Source organism: Diabrotica undecimpunctata, chromosome 10 (assembly GCF_040954645.1).
Source record: "Diabrotica undecimpunctata isolate CICGRU chromosome 10, icDiaUnde3, whole genome shotgun sequence".
Classification (NCBI taxonomy): domain Eukaryota; kingdom Metazoa; phylum Arthropoda; class Insecta; order Coleoptera; family Chrysomelidae; genus Diabrotica; species Diabrotica undecimpunctata.
In genome coordinates this window covers 61,986,564-62,007,454 of record NC_092812.1, presented here as the reverse complement: position 1 = coordinate 62,007,454, position 20,891 = coordinate 61,986,564, and the positions used below count along the sequence as shown (strand labels likewise).

The 20,891-nt window shown below is 36.8% G+C and overlaps 1 protein-coding gene across 1 annotated transcript in view; it reads left to right on the top strand.

The window, feature by feature from the left end:
* The window catches only part of LOC140452069 (semaphorin-1A-like), a 559,254-nt gene that overhangs the window by 59,889 nt on the left and 478,474 nt on the right, over positions 1-20,891 (top strand). The gene's annotated exons all lie outside the window — the stretch shown is intronic.

Sequence of the window (20,891 nt, the reverse complement as noted above, 5' to 3'; positions counted from 1 at the left end):
CATTCGAAATAAACTCCAATCATATCATACAATTCTGCATTTGATATAATCATCACGAATTATTAGTACTGATAATTAATTACTAATATTACCAATATTATTATCTATTGAAAAAAGTGCAATCTTCAATTCGAATTATAATATAACACTTCTTAACAATGTTTTGACTGCTGTCAATAAATAAACAATATGAACTCCCCGTCAAATTCATTGTCGTAGCCTACTTAGTTTCGAAAACACTATTTTTAATCATATGAAATAACAATGGCCAAAATAGGTATCAACATTAAGATTCTTCTGCTATAAAAAAATTTGAAAATACCTACTGACTTATTTTTTATTAATTTATAATACAGGGTGGGTCAATACTTTACTTACTTATGTTTATGCGTTTTTATTCATATCTCGAGTTCAACAAAAGCTATTAATATGCGGTTTGCACCATTTTATTACGAATTTAATTCGGTTCCGTTATAATTTACAATAAATAGGTGTTTCGTTGAAATCGGTTGATCCAAACCAAAGTTATAGGTATTTATCCACAAATACTTTCCCACTTTCCCCCACCCTTTATTTGAAAAAATAAAAAAAAAGTACTTGAACAATTTTATGTAGAATTTAGGCCTCTTTCTAGTTTACTTATTCAACACTTAGTATAATTGGGCATATTTCCCAAAAAACTGGTTTTCAAAGTTTTCTTCACAGGTTACGCCCCCTAGCGGTTAACCCAGAAACTTGAAAGTTATTTTCAGAGATTTCTCTTGGTCACTTTTACAAAGGAATTTTTTCCCCTAAAGTTATAACATGAATAGTTTCTGATATATAGCCGAGAGATCGGCTTATTGGACCACCCGGTACATACGAGGAAAACAGGTATATATATATATATATATATATATATATATATATATATATATATATATATATATATATATATATATATATATATATATATATATTATATATAGTATTGTTACGATAAATATCCTGGCCTAAAAATAACTGTAAAATATATGATGACTGATTCTAATATGTTTTAGATTATACGAGACCTTTCGACCATAAACCCCAAGTAATAAAAAACTGGTTCCATTCGAATCTTCCGGAATTAGGCCTGTCCATTCGAGACGAAACCAGGTCAATTGAGGTCAACATCCATGCAGTTCTAGAGCAGCTGTTTTCGTATAAATATGAGGGAACTTTTATTTTGAAAGCAGTTAATAAAGAAGATTCGCGCTCGTGATATTATTGTTACGCTCGCCTACTAATAAATTATTGTATATGTAGTGATAAATAAACTTATATAAATTATCGTGCCTTTTAATAAATTAAAGTAGGAACAATATAATAAATTAGTAAAGACATTATAAATTAAAGACATAACAATTAATAAATTCACAACAAATGGTGTCAGAACAGTGGAATACTTAAGATAAATTGCGAAAATAAATTACAAGTGAATATAAAATAAATTGTGAAAATGGCTACGATTTATGAGCTGACAGTGACTAATTTAAGAAGACATCTTGAAGACAGAGAATTAGCTTCTACCGGAAAAAAGGCTGAGTTAGTCCAACGACTAAAGAACGCTTTACTAGAAGAAGGACTAGATCCAGAGACCTATATATTTGAAGATGCTGTCCTCTCGTCGATTTCGAAAGTTTCCGGCGACATCGCATCATTGGAGAACAAAGTTTCTGGCGATATTTCGAAAGTTTCTTCTGATGTAGCCAAAGTTTCTGGTGATGTAGCCAAAGTTTCCGGCGACATCGCTTCGTTGGAAGACAAAGTTTCTAACGAGATTTCTTCGCTGGAAAGCAAAGTCTCTGCTAACATCTCTTCGGAAATCTCTAAAGTCACTTCTGAGATGTCTGCCCTCGACGATAGAATATCTTCGTTAAAAAATCAAGTTGCTGCCGATATGTTGGCCTTCGAAGAAAAGATGAAAGAAATGGAAAGGAAGATGGAGGAAACAGGGACAGCAGAGAGAGGTAACAATCCGATTACAGTGGAGATAAAAGAAGACGAGACGAAATGTAAGTTGGAGACACGGCCGAAATTTGAAGGAAGTGGAGGTTCTATTCATGTTAAAGTCCTAACTTTCGATGGAAAATCGTCATGGAACAACTACATGAAACAGTTCGAATCAGCCGCAAGAGCAAATGGATGGTCTGAAAAAGAAAAGGCGGTAAACCTGACTATCGCTCTTCGAGGAGATGCCTTAGATGTGCTTCAGACCATAGCCGTAGAGGAGACCGATGATTTCGAACAACTGAAGAAGAGGTTAAATATGCGATATGGCCACGAACATTTGGAGCATGTATATCAGTCGCAGCTTAAAAATCGTAGACAGAAGAAAGATGAGGCTCTTCAAGAATATGAGGTAGATATTGCCAGATTAGTACGATATGCTTATCCAACAGCTCCCGAAGACATGATGGAAAAATTGGCCGTTCAAACGTTTATTGATGGTCTTCGTGATCATGAAATGCAGAGAACACTACGATTAGCTCGTCACAAGACGCTGGTTGATGTCTTATCCGCCGCCCTCGAATACGAGTCAGCTACGCAGGCCTCTGGCGGGTACAGTAAAGTTAGGACTGTAAAAGAGGAAGGAGATGAAGATAAACTTGACCAGCTCTTTAATTTGATGAAAAGCATGACATGCAAGAAAAAGAAGACCATAAAATCAAGAAACTCACCATCAGGAAAACCAGAACGAGTCAACCCTAGGGAGGCAGCTTCGACCCGGAACTCTTCCAAAGACCCTCTTATACTAATAGCTTCTTTGAAATGTCGTGAAGATAGTGTATATGTAGATGGAGACATAAATGGTAAAAAGCATACGTTGTTGGTGGATACCGGAGCGACCAGAACCATTATACGCCCGACAGTTCTAAACAGCCGAAAGAAACTGTTACCAACGAGGTTGCGACTTCGGACCGCTACAGGTGAAAATGCCAACATTCATGGAGAAATCCAGGTACAATTGGGAATTGGAGCAGAAAAGTTCGTCCATACTGTTATAGTTGCTGACATCGAAGAGGATGTTATATTAGGAATGGACGTAATGAATATGCATGGATTCCAATTGGATTTTAAGAATAAGGTAATCAAAGTTGGCAACGAGGAGGTATTTCTCCATCCACATAATGACAACACTGTGCAAGCAGCCATTACAGAAGATACAGTCGTGCCTGCGAGAAGCGAAACGATCATAGTAGCGCGGCTACAGGGACTTGTGGACGAAGGGAGACCTGTTATGATGGAGCCTTGGAACCACGACGATGAGGTTGGCCGTGGAATCATAATTGGAAAGGAATTGGTGACTTCGGCTAAGGAAATTCCTGTGAGACTTATCAATGTCAACGACTACCCAGTGACCATAAAGAAAGAGACAAAAGTAGGAACTTGTGTACCTGTGACATCCATAATCCGTCAGGCGACAACATCTGATAATTCCAACGACAAATTCGACCAAATGGTTGCAGTTGCAGGACAGTCTCTAAATCAGATGGAGAAAAGGAAATTAAGGGAATTTCTTCGGCAGTATCGTGATATTTTCGTACCGAAAGGAGGAAAGACGGGAAGAACTACCGTTGTTAAGCATAAAATTGATACTGGTAATGCTAAGCCAATTCGTCAAACAGCTCGACGATTACCACAGGCGAAAAGAGAGGAAGCTGAAACGATTGTCCAGGAAATGAAGAAAGACGGGGTGCTAGAACCTTCTACGAGCCCATGGGTCTCTCCGGTGGTCCTGGTTAAGAAGAAAGACGGAACGACGAGGTTCTGTGTGGATTACCGTTTGCTGAACAACGTTACCAAGAAAGATAGTTATCCTCTGCCTCGGATCGATGACACATTGGACACATTGGCTGGAAGTAAATTATTTTCTACTTTAGATTTGAAGTCTGGATACTGGCAGGTAGAAATGGACCCAGTCGATAAAGAAAAGACAGCCTTCACCACAGGATCTGGATTGTGGCAATTCAACGTTATGCCATTTGGACTTTGTAATGCTCCTGCGACATTTGAGAGGCTTATGGAAAATGTGTTGAGAGGGTTATCTTGGAAAACATGCCTGGTTTATTTAGATGACATAATCGTCTTGGGGGAGACATTCGAAGATCATTTGAGGAATTTAGAAAACGTTTTTAATCGACTTAAAGCTGCCCAATTGATGCTAAACCCCAAGAAGTGCCAGCTATTTCAAGGTAAAGTCAATTATCTGGGTCATATAGTCAGTAAAGAAGGAGTGGCCGTGGATAAGGGAAAAATCGATTCCATTAAGGAATGGCCAAAACCAACTGACAAACATCAAGTGAGAAGTTTTCTTGGACTATGTACTTACTACCGGAGGTTTATTAAGAAGTTTGCAGATATCGCTAAGCCATTAACGCGACTTACAGAGGAAGCAAGAGAATATCGCTGGGACACAGACTGCCAAAATGCCTTTGAGACCTTGAAAAAGCATTTAATAACAGCACCGATTTTAGGGTATCCGCTGCCAGAAGGAGAGTTCATCTTAGATACAGATGCAAGTAATGTGGGAATTGGAGGAGTGCTGTCTCAGATTCAAGGAGGACAGGAACGAGTCCTCGGATATTTTAGTAAAGTTCTTTCAAAACCTGAGCGGAATTATTGCGTCACGAGAAGAGAACTTCTAGCAGTAGTTAAATCAGTAGAGCACTTCTATCAATACCTCTATGGCAGAAAGTTTCTAATCCGAACCGACCATGCCGCCCTTAAGTGGTTGATGCAGTTTAAGAATCCAGAGGGTCAGATAGCCAGGTGGATCGAACGACTCCAAGAATACGATTTTAAGATTGAGCACCGGGCCGGAGTTAGCCATAGAAACGCTGATTCTCTTTCCAGAAGGCCATGCCCAGCAGAGTGTTCCCACTGCAACAAAACGGAATCCAAGGAAGCAACAGTGCTAAGAACGACGATTGTCAACGACGACTGGACGCCTACTAAGATAAGGGAAGAACAAGAGAGAGATCCAGTTATACAGAAAATCCGAAAATGGAAAGAGGAAAACCGTCGACCACCTTGGCAGGAAATATCAAACCTATGCTCAGTAGTTAAGACGTATTGGGCCCAGTGGGACTCCTTTATCATCGAAGATGGCTTGCTCAAACGAGTCCTGGAAAATGATGACGGTTCAGAGAAGAGAAGACAGTTGGTGATCCCAAAGAGCAGAATAGCCGAAGTACTTCGTCAGTTACACGACAGTCCATCGGGAGGGCATTTTGGTGTAAAGAAAACCCTTCAGCGAATTCGGGAACGGTTTTATTGGATGAACAGTTCCGACGATGTAAAAGACTGGTGTAAGAAATGTACTATTTGTGCCACGAGTAACGGGCCTTACCGAAAAAGGAGAGCTCCTATGAGACAATATAATGTTGGAAGCCCGTTTGAAAGAATAGCTTTGGACATCGCTGGGCCATTTCCAGAAAGTGAAAATGGAGGCAAGTACATGCTGGTAGTAATGGATTACTTCACTAAGTGGGTCGAGATTTACGCACTTCCAGACCAGAAGGCCGCCACCGTTGCAGATAAGTTGATCCAAGAATATATCAGCCGATTTGGAGTGCCTTTGGAGATCCATAGTGACCAAGGCAGGAACTTCGAAAGTGATCTATTCCAAGGAATATGTGATAGACTAGGCATGAAGAAAACAAGAACTACCGCGTATCATCCGCAATCGGATGGTATGGTAGAACGAATGAATAGGACAGTTGGCAAGTATTTGACAAAGATGGTGTCCGATCATCAGCGAGACTGGGACCAATACCTTCCGTTCTTCACAATGGCCTACAGATCTGCTGTTAACGAATCAACAGGCCAGACACCAGCCAAAGTCCTATTCGGACGCGAAATGCGGCTACCTTGTGATCTCGAGTTTGGATGTAAACCTGGAGAAGATGTAGCAGGTGAAGATTATGTGATCGAATTACGAAGAAGAATGGACGATGTACATGAGTTGGTCCGTTCCCACCTTCAGATCGCTAGCGACAGAATGAAGAAACGGTACGATACACAAGCCGAAAAGGGTTGCTTTAAGAAGAACGACAAAGTATGGCTGTATAATCCCAAGAAGCGAAAAGGTTGTTTTCCCAAATTGCAGCAGTTTTGGGAAGGTCCATACCTCATTATGGAGAAGATCAACGATGTCATCTACCGAATAAGCAAGATTCCGAGGGGAAAGCCGATGATAGTACACCATAACCGGTTGGCGTCTTTCGAAGGTGACCACAACGTAGATGAAGAAGTGGAAGTAAACCAAGTCCACGATGTGTCTGACCTCACGTTTGAGGAATTCATGGGTGCCTATGGAGGTACCGGTAAAGCGAGACATGGTGTTACCACTGAAGAAAAGCAAGATCTACTCGCGCTCCCCGATGACTACTCGCTGGCCCTTACCATCCCGGCCAGTATCAAAGACGCACCAGGGTTGGCATCCGTCTTTCGAAGGAAGTTTGGTCGAGTTGCAGAACTGCAATGCCAGGTGCCAGCTCCCGGTAAAACCTTGAAACTCCAAGATGCATCACGTTACCTTTTCTACCTGGTAACAAAAGACACTGCCCGTGACCAACCTACCTACCGAGATGTATGGGAAGCCTTACTTCAATTGAGAGAGCACGTACTAGAGTCCGACGTGCAAAAGTTAGCCATGCCAAAGTTGGAGTGCCGCCAATTAGATTGGAGAGTTATCCGAAATATGGTGGAAGAGATCTTTAAAGACACCGAAGTCCAGGTGTTAGTCTGTTGCAATCCGCATAGTTACTAGTGCGGAGAGAAAACCGTCCCTTGTCATTTTTATACAACTGGAAGTTGTAAAAGAGGGTCCAGTTGCCGATACCAGCATACCGTTCCAGTTCTAGTCCCGACAAGGTTCCAGGAGGAACCATCTTTTAAGAGGGGGGCAATGTTACGATAAATATCCTGGCCTAAAAATAACTGTAAAATATATGATGACTGATTCTAATATGTTTTAGATTATACGAGACCTTTCGACCATAAACCCCAAGTAATAAAAAACTGGTTCCATTCGAATCTTCCGGAATTAGGCCTGTCCATTCGAGACGAAACCAGGTCAATTGAGGTCAACATCCATGCAGTTCTAGAGCAGCTGTTTTCGTATAAATATGAGGGAACTTTTATTTTGAAAGCAGTTAATAAAGAAGATTCGCGCTCGTGATATTATTGTTACGCTCGCCTACTAATAAATTATTGTATATGTAGTGATAAATAAACTTATATAAATTATCGTGCCTTTTAATAAATTAAAGTAGGAACAATATAATAAATTAGTAAAGACATTATAAATTAAAGACATAACAATTAATAAATTCACAACAGCATACTCGTATTATTGAGAAAAAGTCCAAATTGCTCATTTTAATTATTATTTTTGTTCTAGGTAAGCTTGCGTTAATTAATAATGGTAAGTTTTCTTTACATTCTCTTCTAAAAATATATGTTCAAACTAGTTTAACTAACATAAAACTAATATACACTTATCTGTCATCAGTAACCATAAGAACCCACAATTTTTTGTGTAATGTACCGGTAACTTTTAAACCAACCGTTTCCGGAAACGGAAGAAGAAAGGGTTAATAGTTATTCTCATAAAATCTACTTAAACTTGAAACCCTTTGTAATAATTATTCATGTATAAAATTAATTGGGAACTATTGAGAAGCTCTATAACACAAACTTCTGTTTTAGTATACTGGCGTAGACAGTTAACCCTTAAGTTAAGGTCTCCCTAAACGTTTACGATCACGACATATGAGTAATGCAAAACAGAAGGGGTGAATTCTTAATAAGATGTATACAGGCGCCTATAGCGTAATAAGACATGAAAAATTCAAAAGAGCGCAGGACCTCATTGGGAAAAAATAAAAAACTAAAAATAACAAACAAATTATCAGGCCATAAATAAAATATCACAGTATATTTTATAATTTTTTAAATTTCTTTGAAATTGGTTCAGTTTTGATGATATCTTAAAACGAAATGAACTCTCCCCTCTACACCTCAGGTGAGACTTAACTAATCTTTAGCACTTATTCGTAAAATATTTGTACCAAAACTTTTTTTTTCATTTAACTTTGTCCAAAAAGTCCTACGATCTAGATACAAGTCAGCAACTTTCATATAGTGAATTTAAGGATTTTTCATGACTAGAACAGTCAGATCTACAAAATACAGATTTTAGTTCCTGACCCTAATGTCTTAAAATATAGTCCGCTAATTTGTTAAATGCTCTACTTATCGTTTGTATGACGTTTCTTCCGTCTTCCTTGATTCCTCTTCGGCTCCGTGCGTGGCAGAGATTGTCACAGTCTGTGGTTCATTAGTGTTCCAATGCTATGTAGATTTCTTTGCATCCAACTACCTACAACTAACACTATGGAGATGGCATTGCAATGCTTTATGCCCTCCAAAATAAATTTTGGCAGGACCCTGGTCTACCTGGCCTTTCGGCTATACGACCGTTAGCGCCTCCACTGCCCCTACGAGTCCGACAACAAAATGAAGGTGCGACGCCACGTACACAAGGCACGTTTCGTGGGGCTTCACCTTCATCGTAATACCTCTGTTGCGATTACCTCACCTACCCGTTATCCCCTCCCACAGGCGTGTAGGTGACGCAGGCAGAGGAATTTCCACCTCGCACGTAGACAGGTCGCCGCCGAGGATCTCTCCTCTACCACTTTTAAATCTCCTGGCGGGTACGTGCCGGGACACCAACAACACGATTGACACAAGGCCAAAAGAGGTGTGTATGGGCCCAGCTCGTTCAACCTCGCCTGGTTCTCTTGGAATGAGAGTAGAGTGGTCCCCGAGAGTCTCGTCTCGGATACTAGGAATGTAGACCGGTGACCGTGACGCCTAAGCGTCCGTGTGCGTTTCTACAAACCCGACACTTCAAGGCGACGGCTCTCCACCTCTCAATTCCTACCCATAAGTCGCCTATTACGACAGGCAGGGCCTTCTCGCCTCGGCCGTATTCTTATCTCCGCGACCCGAACGGAGTATGGAGATGGCAATAGGGCTTTTTGTACAACCGGTTGAATTCTACATTAGATTCTTGTTGACCCTTCGTCGGCTCCACAAGTAGTCATCCATCGGCCGCGAACTTGATGTCCATGATTGCGCAGTGTCGTGATAACCACTTTCCTAAAATTGTCTTAGGGCATAATGCCTAAGTTCTTTTGTCACTGCTTTGGCCTTTACGTCACACAAGAATAATACACCAGTTTATCTGAGAAAAATCATTGATTTCACGTAAAAATCTTACACAGATTATTTGAAGGTTCTGACAGGTATATGGAGGGTCTCTTCTCTTCTTTTTCAATCACTTCTACCCACTCCTGAATGTAGGTCTCTCCAAATTGCTTCCATCTTTCTCTATCTTGCGCCAATCTAATCCACTGCTTGCCTGCCACTGCTCTTATTTCATCTAGCCATCTTTTTTGAGGTCTTCCCATGCTTCTTGATGTCGTCCTTGGTCTCCATTCTAGAATTTTCCGTGTCCACCTGTTGTCATTATATCGGGCTACGTGACCTGCCCAGCGCCATTTCATTTTTGTAAATTCTTCAACAATATCCCTAATCTTCGTTATGGAGGCTAGCTGACGAAAAATTCGTAAATACATACAACTGATTTTGCTGTGGTTTTGTTTTAAACAAACTTAAAAAGTGAAAAAGTTATATTTTCAAATAAAAATTATAGATCTTAAAATGTTCTTTAATTTGCGAGTTACTAAATTAAAATACATAAAAAATTCACCAAGATAGATGCAAAAACCTTGATAACACCACTATCATTTATGAGTCCTATTTATCACCAATATTGACTCATGTCTTGACTTGAAGTCAGGTAATATAACTTGAATTACAAATGGAAAAACATTTGTTGCCTTTGATTTGATCAATGGTTTATATTTGGCCCCAAAATAGGATTAAGTTTTCACAATAACTTCTTTTTATTTAAATATATATTTTACTGGAGCATTTTCTTGAGGTGTATAAATAGCTCTAGTCGCTGGAGGAGAGATCTGCAGAATACATTTGCTATTGCTATAAACGCAAATCATATATTTTAACATTATGCATTATCTCATCGAAAGAAAACTTTCTTCTTGTTTATTTGTGGTACCAATAACGCTATACAGAGTGGACCAAAAGTCTGTAAACGCCTAATTTTCTAAGTGATAGATTCAACCGTTACTTGATGAAGGCCCTCTGGCCGAAACAGCTGTAGTAACAATAATTTAAAAAAGTTTTCAGTTGTTTTATTGTTAGCCTAATGATCCCTTGAATGGATCGTCCGAATTGTACAAAAACCAGGATACACCTATTCTGCAATATGGAGATTTTAAATTTGATCCTTGCAATGTTGCCAGATTTACTGTTTTTCTGATATCATTAGAAATTCACAGAACGACCTAAAAAGTACCTACAGTTAACAGTCTAAAATTTGAGTGTTACTAATAAGTCCGTTCAATTAATTTTTGAACTATAGTGGATCTTTTCTCATTAATCTACTTGTGATGACTTTGGTCAAAAACATTTGGGATATGACATATGCAGTCTTTAGTTAGGTAATTATGCTATAGTTCCTTTTATAGATATTAAAGTATTATATTCCTGTTTTATTTTTGAGGCATTTCTGCTTCAAACAAACATAGAAAATTATCTTTGGATATATTTTTTTCTGTTTCCATTTCTATTTTAGCATTTAAATTCGCTAATTATCCTCCCCTTGTCATTTTCCACACTCGCCCAGTGTGGTACCATCATTCTGTTGTGGGTTACACTTTTGTCTTTACTAGTGCTACACCACTTCGTATACGTTAGTCTTCTAGATCTTTCAGTCGAGAATACTACTTAAGGGTTCCTCTTCTTCAGGTGGAGGGTTGTTGTCTGATACTGGTACCCAACCCAGAAAACTTTGATATATTTGCATCTGTTCCATATTCTTTTAACAGATAATATACAGCTGTCTATGTTCTCTGTGTTACACATTTAACCAATCTCTATTACGTTATCTGGTCCATTTTCCTGTAATATCCCCGAATACCTTTATTTCACATATTTCTATTAATCTTCTTCTTTCTAAGGTATCGAGTCTTGTTTCTGTAGTATATATTAAACAAAACCGTCCTCCCTGCTTTGTTAATCTTGAACCGTGTTTCTATTCGTCGATTTTAATTGCGATAGATTGTATATTTATAACAGCTCACTTTTCTGTTGGATTTACCTATTTGTTAAACAGTTTTCGCTACTGTATGTCCATACTGATCATCGAGAATAAAAGTAATGTAAACGACCTCGAGGAAAGTCTCCTACATGGTAGGTTAATCAAGCCAGAGGAATTATTGGCCATGGCCTACGTGAAGTTGCCCTAGCAAGAAAGGTAAGGATGGAGAACTACGATCCGTGCGATTGAGACATAAAGTCACTACTCTTTATAGAGTCAACAGATGAAAGAAATTATCTATACCATCAGTATTCCTAAGTATTTTTTTACTTAAAAACACCAAGAAGATGCTTAAGAACATTGCAATTTGATTAAATAATATAATCAATAAAAAATTATTTTTAGCCTAAATTATTACCAAAAACTTAAGACTAAGGGCAAATTCGGTCTCCCTTAGGTTTTGTTAATTTATTGCACAAATAATAACTTGTACCAACACTTGAACTATTCTCTGATTTTCACTTAACTTACTCGAAGATTTTCTTCCTATTGAGTCTTCTAGCCAGATCCGTGTTGTCAAGGAGCTGGATGGCCTCAACATTGACGTGTTGGAGAAGTCGTTGTTCGTTACTCTTGGCTAATTTTTCAATGGTCTTTTTAACAATATCCATTTCTAGGTCCCTATGGAGGTCATTGTTCCTATAGTACCAAGGCGCCTTGACAATGCTCCTTAGCACTTTGTTTTGGAATCGCCGGATGATGTCTAAATTACTCTTACTACTACAACCCCACGGTTGGATGCCATATGTCCATATAGGTTTTGGTTATTGACGGGGTAAATTGTCTTCCCAATGGCCAATGCATTTTTTTTTCTTCTTAAGGTGCCTTCTCCATTACTGAAGGACACACATGGAATGTGTGTCCATGCCTGTCCAGTCTCTTACATTCTTCAACCAGGAGCATTTTCTTCTTCCTGGACCTCTTCTTCTTTCCACTTTCCCTTCCATTATAAGTCGTAGAAAGTTGAATTTTTTCTCCTCTCTAAATATGTCCAAGATAACTCGTTTTTCTGTTTTTTACAATATTTAGGAGTTCTCTCTCAGTACCCATTCTTCTTAGCACCTCGTTGTTGGTCACGTGCTCTGTCCAAGAGACCTTCAGTATTCTTCGAAAAACCCACATCTCAAAAACTTCTCAAAGGCATTTTTTTAGTTAATGTTAAACTGTTCTCTTTTCTATTTAACATGGGCCTTCCAGAGTAGCCTAGCGTATAATGTATTATACCTAAATATTTTGCGGTATCGGCATGTGGTATCTGAGTATTATTTATTTATCTGAGGTGCTTTAGCATGTGATTAAAGTTCCGTATGCGTATTCTCACGTTGCTTTGGTTCTGCTCGAGAACGGGATAACGAGAACAGACGAGGGTTTAATGAGACTCAGGTTATTTCTTGTTAATTCTGGTCTAAATTGTTGTTTCTGCTATGTATGTTTTTAATTATTTTAATAAGATCTGACTGTATGTTTTGCTTTTCTTTGCATGATTCGTCAGGTTCGTTTTCCAGATCTGTGATTTTGTCTTCTTTTTTAATCCAGTTAGCCTACTGTTATAAATAATCTTATCTCATATCTTATATGTTATTCTCTAAAGGAAATGTTCTAGTTTATTATTTCACGAAAATCTACGTTTCTTTGACTTTTACAGAGTTATTTCTTTCTTTAAATTTTTAATAAATTGCACTTTATTATAATACCTCCCTGACCAAGAAAGGTTATATCGGATGTCCCAGGGTTTCAGCTTTACATCAATATTATATTACTTTCTGGGAACTCCTGCTTTCTCATTAACTTGAGTGAATATTGCTAGCCCGCTGCAGATGATTATATATGCATATAGCATTAATGTCAGTAGGGCGAAATTAGGTCTTCTTTTGGAACAAGTCCGTCCAGCCCTTTACTTACGCTACAGCCTTATCTTTGAGTAAATCAATAATCATTATATTGCAGTTATGAGTTCAGTAGCACTTACTTGAGCTTAGACCACACTTTATAAAAAAAAACGCTACCTAGATAATATTATTGGTGGTATTTTGGTATCATAGTTTATGTATACAGTGTGATTCATTTGATCGTTTGAAGTAAGTAAAGTTTAGATTTACATTAGATTGGGCCGTTTAAGCAATCTGATCTTCACCACAGTTTAACACAACGAAACCCTTTGTAATATTTTATTTTTTATTTAACTCCATTTGGTACAGCAATTTGTCCATAAGGGCAATAAGCACTTATTTTGTTAATTATACTGACACGTGAGTAGACAGAAACTAAAGCCTACAAAAATTAAATAAAGAAATATCCAAAGCTGTTAGACAAGACACTCGAAAATACAACCAAGAACCAATCAAACATACCATTGAGAACAATAGAAGTATGAAAGTATTGAGAAAAAGAATAAAAACGGGGACAAGTCAGATAATAAAGATATAAAATAAAGATTGCAAGAGACAACCAAACATGCGAACTACGAAGAAGAATAAACCTAGCATGGACAGCTTATGGAAAACTCAAAGACATCTTTAAAAGCGATATACCAATTTCTTTAAAACGTAAAACATTGTGTGTTGCCTGTGATGACCTATGGTGCCGAAACATTGATAGCTACAACTTCTAAAACGCTGCAAATAGCCCAGAGAAAATGGATAGGTCAATACTGAGTATATCACTTCGTGACTGAGGTAGAAATGAAGACTGAAGACAAAGAACAGGAGTTACCGATGTAATTTCCCGAATTGCCACACTGAAATGGAACTGGGCCGGACTCGTCGCCCTAATCAGCGATGAAAGATGGACGAAGAGTTTGCTTGAGTGGAGGCCGAGGTTAGACAAAAGAAGTAGAGCAAGGCCCTCTACTCGTTGGACTGCCGATCTCAAGACAATGTCAAGAAATTGTATGAAAAGTGCTCAAAATAGAGCACAATGGACAAAACTGAGGGAGGCCTATGTCCAGCGGTGGACGCAAAGGGCTGGCTGATAATGATGACTGACATGTGGAGAGTTACTCCAGTAACCTTCTTGAAACTAATCTAACATTTTGGTTTTATTAGTCTGAATACACTTCACTCAGTTTGATTGAGACCTGAAGGCAGGTCGGACAGCAGTAATCGTTCATTTCGGAAACGTTGTGCACATGTAATTGTCTTGCCAGCAGATTAGGATCCTCAAGCCCTTTTTTACTGTATTTCGCACTAAACTGTTGTATGGTTTCTATGACGGATTCTAGAGGGATGTTGAATCACCTCGTTAGAAACATAATATGACGCATTGACTATCCTTCACGCAGCATCTTATTTTGGAATATTTATTAGATATTTATATTGTATATACTTGTATAATAAAACCTTGTTCTCTAAGGACAATTTTTGAGCCAATACATATTACTTATGGTTTGGTGAATATATGTTTTTCCCAAGTTAGGGGCGCTCTAAATGCATGTCGCGATATTTGGCATCTTCGGATTTAGGAAGTTGACAATTGTCAATATATACAGGAGGACAAGTAGCATATAGTCTAACAAGCTATCTAAGAGACTCATTAATATTCAACTCAGCGTGGTGGTATTGTTAGAGGTGTAAAATTACATAAACAAGGGGTCATTTCATAAAACAAGTATATCTCTTGTTTATGGAATTTTACACCTCGGAACAAAAGCACCCCGCTGCGTTGAGCTAAATATTCATGACTCTCTTAGATAGCTTGTTAGACTATAAATGTGACGTGAAGCGATTTAGTTCCATTAGATTTGATGTGCCATATTTTTAACCATTGCTGAATTCCATTTTGAGTTCCATAGGTTTCATTGGAAATTTCTTGAGGCTCATGATGGATCTGTGTGGGATGCCAAAAAAGCAGTATCATCTACATACGTTGCTAGTATAGTGGTTCTTGTTGTTATTGCTCGCTGTATATAATAGATATAGTATTGGGCCAAGGGCGCTCTTTCCGGGATGCCTGAATATATAGAATCTATCTCAATGTAGGTAGTTACTTGTTTTACCAAAAAGTGTCTATTTTCCAGGTAAAATTTTAAAAGCTGGAAATGAGGATAGAGTAGGAGCTTCTTTAGTCTTATTTGCAGTTCTATGTACCAAACCTTACAGAACGTCTGATATATCAAGTAAAGCAGCTGAACAATATCTTTTTGCGTTTAAGTCTTTGTTTATTTGGTTAGCCAGTCATCCATCTTCTCTAAGATTTTGTTGAGCATAGGCAGAAGACTTACACGCCGGTAGGAAGATACATTTTCTGGCTTTTTTCTAGGTTTAAGGATTGTTAGGATTTGTGCCATGTCTCAGGGGCTAGGAAAGTAGTTTAAATGCAGAATTGTATTGAATATAAAAGTTATGACTTAATGAAATACTAAAAACTGGTCAGAAAAATCAAAATAATCTCAGTAAGTTACGAAAAAGGTTAAGCGAGCGAGTAGAGTATATATTTAATTTTTTTTTGTTATTTTTTCTATATTATTCATATATGAATATGAATATATCATATAACATCTCTTATTGTACCGAGAAACCCTATTTTACAATAAGAGGATTTGCTATCCCACATTATGAACTGGAATATAGATACCAACCGATGTCATGTATAGATTCTTTCAAAACCGTAACGAGTAGATCAAAATAATCCTTCCGAAGAGTGGGCTTCAAGGGTCAACAACTTCCGACTGTGGCTGTGTTGACTGCCCGAGTGATTCAACATATTATATTAACCACTATTAAAACGAGCACGGGGATTTGTGAAAGAAAATGGTTACTGCAATACTATTACTTATGAACCAGTTATTTCGAAACTAAAACTACTTCATCAGCGATTTCAGTGATAAATGTCATTCAAGTCCAATAAAAACAAATGTTTTGTAGTCAACGACTTACCAATAAAATTGTATCTACCTGTTCTCGTGAACTTTCCGAATTTTGTGTGTATAGATCAGAAGCGTCGCTTGATTTACCTACTATTTTAACAGGAGTACGATGAATGAATATTTTAATACGTAGTAGTGTGAACCCAAAATACGACATGAGGCTACTAAACCACGAACACGCAAAACAGAGTGTAAAACACACTGTCATTGCTAGTTCCACCAACGTGATTTAAGTGAAAATTTGATCTTAAGAAATAATTTATACTTCAGTCCGTTGAGTTTCGTTACACCAACTAAAAATATTTACTTAAGTACAGATATTTTTGCTCAAGCTTAAGTCACCTACAATGACGACTTAAGCAAAAAATTTTAACTTGAAGCATGCATTGAAATTCGTCATCTGCCATACATATTGACATGTAAGTGAGGTTAAATTTCTTCTTTCTTTTGTTGTTTCTTCATTAATAAGAGTCAACAGGTTAAGAATTTCCGACAATTTTTTAAAGTTGGTATCTTGGATAATTTAAGTTTTTTCTTAGTTAAGTAACGAAATTTTTTTGACTAAGCAACACTTACCTAAAATTTTACTTAGATTACGTTGGTGAAACCGGTTATATATACAGTGTAACTTGAATACTGTTATTCAAGCGGAGTAAACAGACCAATAGCTTGAAAAATTGCTTAGAGTTGCAGAAGACATACAAGAGAAAATCCTGAAACCACCAAAACTGAAAAAAAAGTCCAGGATGACAAACGAAATTTTATATATAATGGAGGAGAGACGACAGTTCAAAGATCAGGCTACATCATACAGAAGGATAGACAAAACGATTAAATAATCAATCAAAACAGCTAAGGTCATATGGCTAACAGTACGGAAATAGAGCTATTGCAACAAAAACACAATTTGTACAATAAGCACAAAAAAGTTAAAGAAGCAGCTTCTAGGTTTGTACATACAAGCACAATTGTCGGATGTTTGACAGACAACTAAGGCAAACTACTATTATGCTTAGATAGATTAGGCACTTTGAAGAAATACGTAAGAAATAGGGGGGGGGGGGGCGTTTAGTATTCATCCCTTATAGTTCTTCTCATGCATTTTTCTATTTTAACTTTTTTTAATAATACACTCATAAACCAATATATTGATTTCTACATTTGGTAATACAGTTAGAAACGGACAAGTAACTGAAATAAAACATTTTATACAAATTAAAATCGTATTCTTAACAAAAATTAAAAACAAAATCAAGAAGTATAAGGTATATAGATTCTAGGTATCTTCTTCTTTCGGTGCCATATTAAGTTTCCCCAACATTCGAAATTACATTGGCGAATTTTTCACGGTATTCAGCTAATCAAAATTGTTGTGCAAAACTACATATTCGTAAATTCTTGAGCCATAACATGTTCTTTCCAATTCGTCTGCGGTCCTTGATTTTACCTTTCAAGATAAGTTGAAATATTCTGTACCGGTCTTCTCGAAGAATATGCCGTAGGTATGAAATCTTTCTTATTATCATCATCAACATCATCATCATCAACCTGTATGCGTTCACCGCTGGACATAGGTCTCCCTCAGCTCTTTCCATATGTCTCTGTCTTGTAGGGCTTGCATCCAGTTATTGTTAACACGCTTCAGGTCATCAGTCCGTCTAGTTGGTGGGCGTCCCCTGCTCCGCAGTGCTTCTTGTATTGGTCTCCATTCGACAATACGTTTTGTCCATTTTGTTTTATCCGTTTTGACAAAATTATCAGTTGTCTGATAATTTTTTTGATGATAATGAGTTTTGTAAACCTGTCTATATGTTTAATATATTTAATAGAACTATTTGATTTTTATCACTTGAAAGATATCATTCATATACTAAAACAGACAAATTCCGCAGTACCTCCTCAACACGCCAACGTATTAACATTATAAAGACTGATCTACGAAAAGATCTAAGTGAAATTAAACGCCTCTATAAAAAACGAAAAAAAAAAGTGTTGAAATTGCTAACTTGCTGCTCAATTAACTTCCAATATATTATATTAAACGTAACAACTTGACTAAAACACAACGAATGACAGGACAAAAGACATATTGTAACGTTATAAACGTCACATCTCTATTAATTTATATTTTAATAATTATTTCATTTTAATTTCTTTATCAATTTATTAATTTCTTTATCTTCAGTTTAATTTTTACTATTTTTTTATTTATAAAAATAGTTGGCGCCCTCTGTTTTTCTCTTCTTCCTCTGTCTTTATTTTTTTTCTCTCTTTCTGTCCCATAGAATAAATATTCGCCCTCTCACTTTTGTTCGGCAGACTATTCTGTTCCGTGTTGACTGACAAGCTAGTGTCATGATATCTATAGCAACATTCTATGACATCTGTGCTAACTTCATTCAGTCTCCCACTTTCTGTCAAAACAACTTTTCTGTAGTGGGATTATTTTTTGCCTCTTTTTGAAATTTATAAAAGAAGGCAAAAATTATTATAAGACTCATTTTTATGGTCTACAAATTCTCTTGGGGTAAGTACTTTCATTGTGATATTTATTCTATAATTCTGACCACATTTCCAATATTTGTAACCTTACTTTCTTTCGAAAGCACATTTTTTTCTGATATATGCATTAGGACTCTTTAACAGAATTTAACTAAGTAGTAACATTCATATTTCATTTTATCCTTGCCATACGCTATTTGTTTAAGTGTAATTTTGTAAGATGGCAAGGAAGTTAAACCTTTCTTTTTGATGTGTTTCTAATGCGAGTTGTTCCTTATCTTTTAGTTTATTGGACGTATCAAAACTTTATTGGTTTACTGGACAGTTTATTTTTATTGGACATTTCATTGGTTTATTGGATTTATTGGCTTTATATCAACCACCTTATTTGGAGTTCAATAATTGGTCAGGACATACAGCCACGTGTGACTGCAGCTCTCCAGAAGCCACAAATTCTAATTGGAGGACCCAACAGCTAGAACACACAAGCAGCCCATCGAAGCAATAAGTAACACTTACTAACTGTTAAGCTTTGGCAGGGTTAATTATTGTTTTTTTATTCATTTAAATAAATATGTTTGGTTAAAATTTGTCTTATTTGCTATCAACTGAGAACTCAGGTTCAATCCCTAGTTTAAGACAAGACGAACTCACCCTTGAGATACTGAGCTAGGCAAGGTATAGACGATAAGCTCCCATGGTTGATTGAGGTATTATTTTTACAATAGTACTTCAATTCTCTTTGGTAGTCTTATCGTTACAAAAATATAAGGTAAAAGTAGAACTGACAATTAACAAACAAGAAAAGAAATTCACATATTTAGAAGACTTAGAATAAATTGGTAAAAATTCTAGAAAACTTTATTTTTTTCGGAAATGAAAAGTAATTGATATTCCAAAGAAAGATTCAGTGTTTTCACCAGTCTTAGGTTTCTACTGAAAAATTTAGATGTCGAATGTCGCTGTGGACCGAGCGCCGGCGATTGGCTTATCACTGAAGGTTTTTTCTAGAATACCATTTACCAGCTATCTGTGAGCATCTATAGGGTCAGATTTTTAATCTAGGAGGAAGGACAAATTAAAACTTGTTTTATTTAATATTATTAATGACGAAATAATAAGAAAATTCCTAAAATAAGGTTATACAAAATCAGAGAAGTATGTTTTAGAAACAAGCAACAATATTGTTATGCACTAGTTCTAACACCACTTCAATTAAACCACCAAATACTTCATCATAATAATTTCTAATATTCAAACATAACAAAACACAAAAATAGAAAATCACCAGGAGATGACAGAATAACGAACGAACTCCTAAAGTACGGAGGACCAGATCTCACCAAAAAACTAGTAAAACTAATCCAAAAAATAATAGAACAAAACAGAATCTTAATAAATTATTCTTACAGACTAGTATGCGGATTATATACATCTATCTCCTTCGAATCGTGCGCAACTGGCTCTACTGTTGAATTTAATCCATCCTATTTTAGGGACTTAAACGAATTAGTCAAACGGTACTTATACATTTAGAGCAATAAAATCATCAAGCACATATTTAACTACTTCTATTACCTCCGGGGCTTCTGCATCTAATTATCTGGCCACCTAAGTGTAATCAATATGCTTTTCGGAGACCACCGGGATAAAAAATGGTGACAAAAGCATATAAAAAGTCCGCATTATCTTTAAACTGGAGATTAATCTGTATGTTTTCGTGTTCTTTGCCTTTTAAAGGTTCAGTGTTTTTGTTGATATAAAAGTTTTATGTGTCTACATTATTTTTTTTTCTTTTTTACTTTGGAAAGTTTGCAATAAATTCGATTAATGTGGTTCTTGTGTGAGCGGTTTCGTTCTTAACATCGGATTACTTTTTTTTAGAACTCTTCAGAGAAGAAATATACCTAAGTATATGTGAAAAATGATGGGTTATTCCCTAACGAAAATTTTCCTTACATATATAATGTGCGTGTACATACTAGTAGCTGTAAAACTCTAGTTGATGACTTTGTTGCTAATTTTTCTCCAAGCTTTTCTATTTAATGATTTATTTTCAAATTGTTTATATTTATATTATTATTGTAATTTTAAATGTCTTTTATCCATCGTAATCGTTACCTTCTCTTTCTTCTTTTCCTTTCTATGGTTCTATTCAGTATTATTTTTGGTGGCCCCCTTCTGAAAGTATCTGTATTTGACACCCCCCCTCCCCACAATGTCATCGTATTGAATTGCATCCCT